Source organism: Micropterus salmoides, unplaced genomic scaffold, assembly GCF_014851395.1.
Source record: "Micropterus salmoides isolate LMB-PRFRI ecotype aquatic unplaced genomic scaffold, ASM1485139v1 Ms_hic_scaffold_19, whole genome shotgun sequence".
NCBI classification, from domain to species: Eukaryota; Metazoa; Chordata; class Actinopteri; order Centrarchiformes; family Centrarchidae; genus Micropterus; species Micropterus salmoides.
Window position 1 is genome coordinate 2,132,579 of NW_024041039.1, and position 7,917 is coordinate 2,140,495.

At 42.0% G+C, this 7,917-nt stretch overlaps 1 long non-coding RNA gene across 1 annotated transcript; it reads right to left on the reverse strand.

Annotated features, from left to right (window-relative positions):
* Positions 1–4,328: 4,328 nt before the first annotated feature.
* On the reverse strand, positions 4,329–5,527 carry LOC119910693. Its single transcript, XR_005445685.1, has 2 exons — positions 5,384–5,527; positions 4,329–4,479 (listed from the first exon to the last, which is right to left on the reverse strand). It is a non-coding gene; the product is annotated as an uncharacterized LOC119910693 (long non-coding RNA).
* Between the last annotated feature and the right edge of the window lie 2,390 nt (positions 5,528–7,917).

The window sequence follows — 7,917 nt, forward strand, 5'->3', positions numbered from 1 at the left end:
AAGCCAACCAGCGCTCAAGACAAAATGACTACAGTTCCAGTAGAAAGTAAAATGGGTGACCGCCTGAGATGCTGGAAGTGTGATAAAGTCCTGCCTCCGTGCACATCCTTCAATGATTTATATGTAGATACTGTTCGTGGGCGGCGCATGTATGTGTTCAATAGAGGTGAATACTACAGACCAGTTGATCACTTTTGTACGAGTGTAAATGTTGCTTTAAGTAGCAAATCAGGGATCAAGAGAAAGAAATGACGTGCGAGGAGAAGAGATGAGGAGAGAAGAGGAGAGGAGGAGAGAGAGGAGGAGAGACAGAGGAGAGGAGAGAAGAGGAGAGACAGAGGAGAGGAGGAGAGAGAGGAGGAGAGACAGAGGAGAGGAGGGGAGAGAGGAGGAGACACAGAGGAAAGGAGGAGAGACAGAGGAGAGAAGATGAGACACAGAGGAGAGGAGGAGAGACAGAGGAGAGGAGAGAAGAGGAGAGACAGAAGAGAGAAGAGGAGACAGAAGAGAGAAGATGAGACACAGAGGAGAGGAGGAGAGACAGAGGAGAGGAGGAGAGACAGAGGAGAGGAGGAGAGACAGAGGAGAGGAGGTTTCCTTTATTGAAACCAAAATCAAATTGTTTGTCAACCAAACACGATCACTGATCAGAACTTTACATCATATCTGGCCACCTGCTTCCTCTGTGCCACTGATCTCTCCATAATGGAAATAAAACATTGACTGTGCCTTTGACAGACTATAAATATCCATTTGTCCTGGTGTACCAGGAAATCTAGGAGCAATGGTACGTGGTTCGGATAGAAACATACATTTAAATAGAAATTAGACAAAGTCCATGTTTAAACTATCTATTGCTGTAACTAATGATAATTTGTCACTAGAACGTTGTCAGTGAAGAACATCACCCGTACTAATTACTGTAAAAGGTCATAATAATCTTCCTACCATATATTTAGGGTTCCCTTTTTCCAAAGATGCAGTTGTTGAGCAGCCACTGCAGGCTAATATAATTTTTAAATTTAAATCAGGTCTGTGCTGTTTTATAGTGAGGACTCACAATGTTTGATTTTAGCTTCTTGGATGCTTCAGGGAAGTCTGAATCCTGACTATAGGTAAAACAATCTAAAGTTAGAAAACCTCAGTCTGTAATGGGAAAAGATTTAGGATGTGTCTTTAATGAGGACCCTTTGGGTTTTTTTTCAGTATAAACTTTGTTATCTTCTAACTCTTGCTAACTTCAAATGTCAATGTTTCCATCACTCAATCAAGCATAACTGATCCATATGTGCTTTGATTATCAATTTCAAATCAATTTGATGCACCATTTTTTAAAGCCAGACATATTTTCTCCTGTGTGCTGGACTGCTTTAATAATTTGATAAGCATATAAGAAATGTACAGGACTGTGTCCTCATGGTTTAGCATCCATTATTGGGAAACACTTTTCCTGTCAGACATAGCTTTTAATGTTAATTTTGCTGTATGCCAAAATGTAATGCTGGTAATTTAATTCTTAATGTCATGCATAATTTAGGAAATTCTTTAGGAAATGATGTCATGTCGGGAAATGATTGTGGGAAATATTAGAGGATAAAGCTTGAGATGTGCCTCAGACATGGATGATTAGTTGCTGAGCTGCTGATTGGATGAAGAGAATAGAGGCGGGACTTGGTGAATTCTTCCACCATAAAGTGATCTTGCTACCTTCAAATCCACCAGGTTGCATCCAGTTCTCATTTTCCTAAATCCTGTTTGTCTCTGAGCCCCTGCTCTGTGTCTACAGCAGCTCATGCTTTGTCTTACAGATGCTGTCAAATGTTTGATTGATTCAGGGATTCAGTGTAACTACAAGTGCTACAGCTTTATTAAAGGGCGCTTAAAAGAGATGAACTGTACAATTATTATTACACTACACTATAACACTTATATTCTGTGTGTTCTTTCATTATGTCCTGAATAACATGTAACCTCATGTCTGAAATATTTCATAAAGTGAGCTGAAAGCTACAGTGTCTTCCTCTCTTGTATTCTTCCACTGGGTGGTGCAGGTTACATGGTTTTACAAGTAAAATGGCAGAGAACTTGACCTCTAAGGCTGATCGCTACTCGATACCTTTAAGATATGGACTGAAACAGCTCAGTAATGAGTATCAAAACGTCTCCAGTCAAATGAGTACTGCAATTGATCCATTTTGGAAGCAGATCTGGGGAGAAATGACTATTTGTGTGGTTTTGTTGCAGCCAAACGCCATAAGCAACACACCGAAAATAAAGAGAAGGGTATGCCTCTTTATGTGCCTGCACGCGCCGAGTCCATGTGTGATTTGAACAGCAGCTAAACATGTTCGCTCCAGGCTGCTGTGGTCTCTCACGTTCCTCACCTCAAGCTTGGCTTTCCGTTGGTTTCATCTTCTGGTATCACTTTTATTTGCGGTTCACATCACTTGTCACCGATCGATCACTGTCTACTTTCAACAAATGTATCAAACATTTCACTTAAATTCTTTTTCCACAACTCACTGTGGTCACTGAACTATTTCACTCCTCTCTCATTCAAATAAAAAACATCTCCCAAGCTGTCGCCCTTCCTCTGATGATGCTACCCGTGTGGATGACCTGATCAGGATGAGGAGATCTGATACAATTTCCAAATATTTTTATGTAACAGATTTGAAAACAGAAAAGAAAATAGGTCACCTTGTTTGTCCAATTTTTGTCCGGTTAACAGTCAGGGCGGACACCTACCTACCTGGTTGATCCTGCCAGTAGCATGTGCTTGTCTCAAAGATTAAGCCATTTCTATGTAGACACAGCCGGTTCAGTGAAACTGTGGACATTCACAAATATATTTCCAATGAAAAATGCTAAGTTGACGTACAAATGATGAGCTACGAGTTGCAAATTAGAGATACAGATTTACAGATGCAAATCATTTATTTGTGCATATGTGTTTCAGTGTGTTATGTAACTTTAAATTGTTTGTGAATACTTCTGACAGCCCCCCCGCTATTCCCTTCATCCAATCAGCAGCTCAGCAACTAATCATCCGTGTCTAAGGGACATCCTGTAATATTTCCCCAAATCGTTTCTCTACATTACATAATTTCATATACTCACATCATTTCTCTGGGATTTCAAGCAGTTTCTCTTTTCTGCAGCTCCCTGCAGGTGCTCACGCCAATATCAAAGGTGTTTGTGTTGGGTTGGGGGGAAGCAGTGGCTCAGTACGTAAGGACTTGGTTGGAAACAGGAGGGTCGCCGGCTCGAGTCCAGCTCGGACCAAAAGATACGGAGTGTTGACTGGTAGCTGGAGGTGCCAGTTTGAGCAACCACTCGGGGCGCCACAGCAAATGGCAGCCCCCTCGCTCTGACATCTCTCCATGTGTTGTTCCTATAGGTTTGTGCAAGTATATATTTCATATCTGTGTGTAAAATACTGAGAATGAACAACAGAGTGAAAAGATTGAGTTTCCCATTGTGGGACTAATAAGATATCTTCTTCTTAAAAAAGTAAAAAGCTTTGGGTGGTGGAAATATCTCAACTCTTTTTCAACACTTTAATTCTTCAATAAAATATAAATAAAGTAATGAAGTCCAAAAATAAGTCTGAGTTTGTTGCTGCCAAAAGTCATTTATTCTTTTCCAAGATAAAGACAATGAGTTTCCACCAAACAGACCAAAATTATGCAACTAAAAACTGCAGGTTGCTGTGTCGCCCCTCCCCACGCAGCTCTGTTATATATTATAACTGACTGACCGACCTTCTGTAACACTGCCACCTGCTGCTGACTGACTGACCTTCTGTAACACTGCCACCTGCTGACTGACTGACCTTCTGTAACACTGCCACCTGCTGACTGACTTTCTGCTCTCACATCATCCCGACGTTTGGATCTGAAGGTAGGATCACTCGCTGCTCATTGATCCCTGATTGGCTTATTAAAGCAGGATGCACACTCGTACATATTATCGGCGCCAACCAGTCTGTAGTATTCTCCTCCATTGAACACATACACAAGCTGCCCATGAACAGTACTTTTGTGGAAATCATCGAAGGATTTGCACGGAGGCAGGACTTTATCACACTTGCAGCATCTCAGGCGGTCACCCATATTACATTCTGCTGGTAACCCGGTCTCCTCCTCTCTCTTCCTCTCTATTTCTCTCCTCCTCTCTTCTCCTCTCTCGGTCTCTCCTCCTCTTGATCCCTGATTGGCTTATTAAAGCAGGATGCACACTCGTACATATTATCAGCGCCAACCGGTCTGTAGTATTCTCCTCCATTGAACACATACACAAGCTGCCCATGAACAGTACTTTTGTGGAAATCATCGAAGGATTTGCACGGAGGCAGGACTATATCACACTTGCAGCATCTCAGGTTTTCGCCCATGTTACTTTCTGACGGTACGTTCCCCATTTTTAACGTGTTTTTCAGCACTTAAGTGGTGATTTTTGTGTCCAACCTGTGGTTTCCTGAAAGATAAAAAAGACAAATATCTGAATGACTTTATGATACAACAACTAACTCACTCATAACAGGAACTCCTGCTGCTTTGACTCTTGATGAAAAGGAAAAACAAGACGACATTTACTGTTTATGTATTAGAACAATGTCAGAAATCAACCAACGTCCTCGCCAACCCATTCATGGTCCAGACCCCTTGGAGTCAGTTTTTAATGCTTCAGAGAGAGAGTTCAGCGGACTGGGGGAAGCCCTGTAGCATCATAACCAAACTGCAAAGTTTCCCAACGTTAAGCACTAGTACTCTTTGAAAGTCTAACCGGGCGCCCTACACGTGCAAAAACAACTCTACACTTCAAACTAATCAATACATGGATCAATAGTGCTTTGTTGCTGGACAGAGAAGATGCTGCTTGTTCTCATTGGTCAGGTAGAATGAGAGCAGTAAGCTGCCATCAGCTGATCCACTTCTAGCATCAGTCCACTAGATGGCCTCATGGAGCAGGTGGAGGATGTTACTGCTCTGCTTCATGGAGATCTAAACTGAATGGCACTTTGTGAGGCAGCCATGTTTCATCTGGACATTTGGATGATTCAAGAAAACAGTTTGTGTGAAACCAGATGCAGATATCAGTGGGAGGTGTTATAGTTACTAACTGTGACCACAGTGAAGAGTCATCAGTTTAACTATATACCTCCTCTCTGCTCCTCTTTTCCTGCTTGATCAAAAGAAGCGATTTATCATGAGTGAACGACGGCTCGCCACGATATAACGTCTAAAGATATCAGGGCTCCTCTTACTTAGGGGCCCCGGAAAGTTAAACAACCTCACATTCCTGCGTCACTCTGTTGTTGTTGAACTCAAACCTTCATTTAATATGAAAAGTTTTCAAACGAGTAAAAAGTCAGACTCACCACCCTGTTCCTGTGAATGTTTCAGGTCAGCAGCTCGCTGGTGTCTCCTCCAAGTCTGTCAGTAAACACAGAGACCTGCTCCTTTATATTAAGGTGACTCCACCCATAGAGTCCGTGGGCCGGACCAGATATCAGTGAGCAAAACCTTCCTCGTGCTCTCTATCAGAGAAGGGGGTGGGGGGTTACAGTAAAGGCTGACTCAGAGCTGGGGGTGAAGGTTGTCTCCACTTACAAAGGGAATATTATGTCTATCGCTTGTAAATACATAAATAGCAGTACTGGAAATTGAAATGTAACCACACTTCCTGAACATACTATGGTTACACTGACATAACAGTAACAGAAATAGAATTTTAGTAAGTATATTTCAGGATCACAGACAAGACCAAACGGCAGAGACATTGAGGCCGTACTTAAACAGAGAAGAGCACATTGCTGTTTCATGGTTAGGAATAAATCATATTTTGGGGTTTAGTATGTTTCCCTAAGGACATTTCAACATGCAGACTGGAGAAGCCGGGGGATGGAACCGCAGATCTTCAGATTAGTGGGCGACTCACTCTCTGAGCCACAGCCGCCCAATGTACTGTGCTTCCTTTCTTATCTCCGTTAGGATAGTAAAAACTTGACAATCATTTACGAAAGGTAAGAAGATAATTCCGTTCCACAGTTCCTTGCAGTAGTGACACACCATTGTAATTCATTACAGAAGACTAACATACATGTAGAAACAACAGAGCACCTATTTTATTATTGTGACACGATCCAAAATTTATGAACATCTTTAAAGGACTGTCTGAGCTCCAAATCCATAAATCCATACTTACTATCTATACCTATTTATTTATCGATCCAGTTAAGTGTACTCTTGAGGAACAAGCATATTGGATATGTATTCATCATTATTACTAAGTATTATATAGCCTACTATGGTCTATGTTGTTTTGCTACCCTAGTTACCAATAGTATAGTTACCAATCCTGTGTTTTTTGTTTTAAACAATATTAATATTGTGGAAGATTTCTGTCCTGGTTGATTTGGCTAAACCTGTGTTTACTGGTAGTAGGCTGCCCTAATAGCAAATGCGGTTTAAAACCAGTGTTACAGATCACAGAATATTGAGCATAACAACACAAGCTATTGTCGTTTTAATAATAAAGTCAGGTAGGAATAGGCTTTTTGCCTTTTTTCATCATTCTGTGATCTGATTTCATGCTGCACACAGCACAAGTCTGAAAACAGCAGCGCACAGTGAAAAGAAGTCCCACCTTCCCCTGGGGCTATAAAACCCCCTGCACAGTCTCTTCTCCTCAATCTAAACTGCACTTCACTGAGCTAGCAGGTGGCGGATGCTGGTCCACCCCAAAGACCGCACACCCAAACACAAGAAAAGCAATCTAGTGTATGCGGTCCAATGCAGTGAGGAATGCACAGACCTGTATATTGGGGAGACTAAACAACCACTACACAAACGCATGGCTCAACACAGAAGGGCCAACTCCTCAGGTCAAGACTCTGCAGTCTACTTACATCTGAAGGACAGAGGACACTCGTTTGAGGACCACCAGGTGCACATTTTAGACAGAGAAGATGGATGGTTTGAAAGAGGTGTCAAGGAAGCCATCTACACCAGGGTGGAGAAGCCGTCATTGAACAGGGGAGGGGGTCTACGCCACCACTTATCCCCCACTTACAATGCTGTCCTTTCATCACTTCCCAGGAAACTCGACAAACGTAACCTATTGGCCTCAGGTGAAGATACCAACGATGGTCGTTCAGTCTTGGCCACAGGTAGTCTTAACGACTGTAACGACTGTCGTCACAGCAACAAGGAACACTAACGAACCAGCGGTATCGATGACCCGGGCCAACGACCCCACTGAGGTTAAATAGCTGAGTCAGTCAGAACTGACGAAGCCCTTTGGATGAGGGACGAAACGTCTTCCAGTATCTTCAACCAAGTCCAGTTGCCCTTGATTTTAACCTTCATTGGATAATGTTAAATGTGTTTCTAATAATTCAAGAAAGATTTTAGTTGGGTGCGGAACTAGCAATTGTGTTTATGTTTGTATGTGCATGTTTTGCATGCTCTGTGAATAGCTTTGTGGTATCTGTTGTATGGCGTGTTTCTTACTTTATCAATGTACTTCTTGAGAATTATTTCTCTTGTCCTCTTTCTTGTACCTTCAGTAGCGCCTTTTTAGTTTGAAGGCATCATACGTTCACACTGGTATTTAGTGTTGGTGGCATTTTCTGAGATACTTAGCAAATTCCACTTTGGGTTTTGTTTGTTTCTGCGCGTACACTAGCAGGGTCAGACTGACATAATAATTCAGGCAGGGAATTTGACTCCATAATAGGCCACCCTGTTCACGCAAACTACCAGACAGCTTGTTTTGTGGATTGACCAGGGGCAATTTTTTAGGGGTGCTGAAGCAAAATTTTATCTAAGCACCCCTAAAAAGTGTAACAATAATTTACTTAAAAACTAATATGAAAATAATTTTTTTGTCCTTTAACGTGTCAGTCTGGGC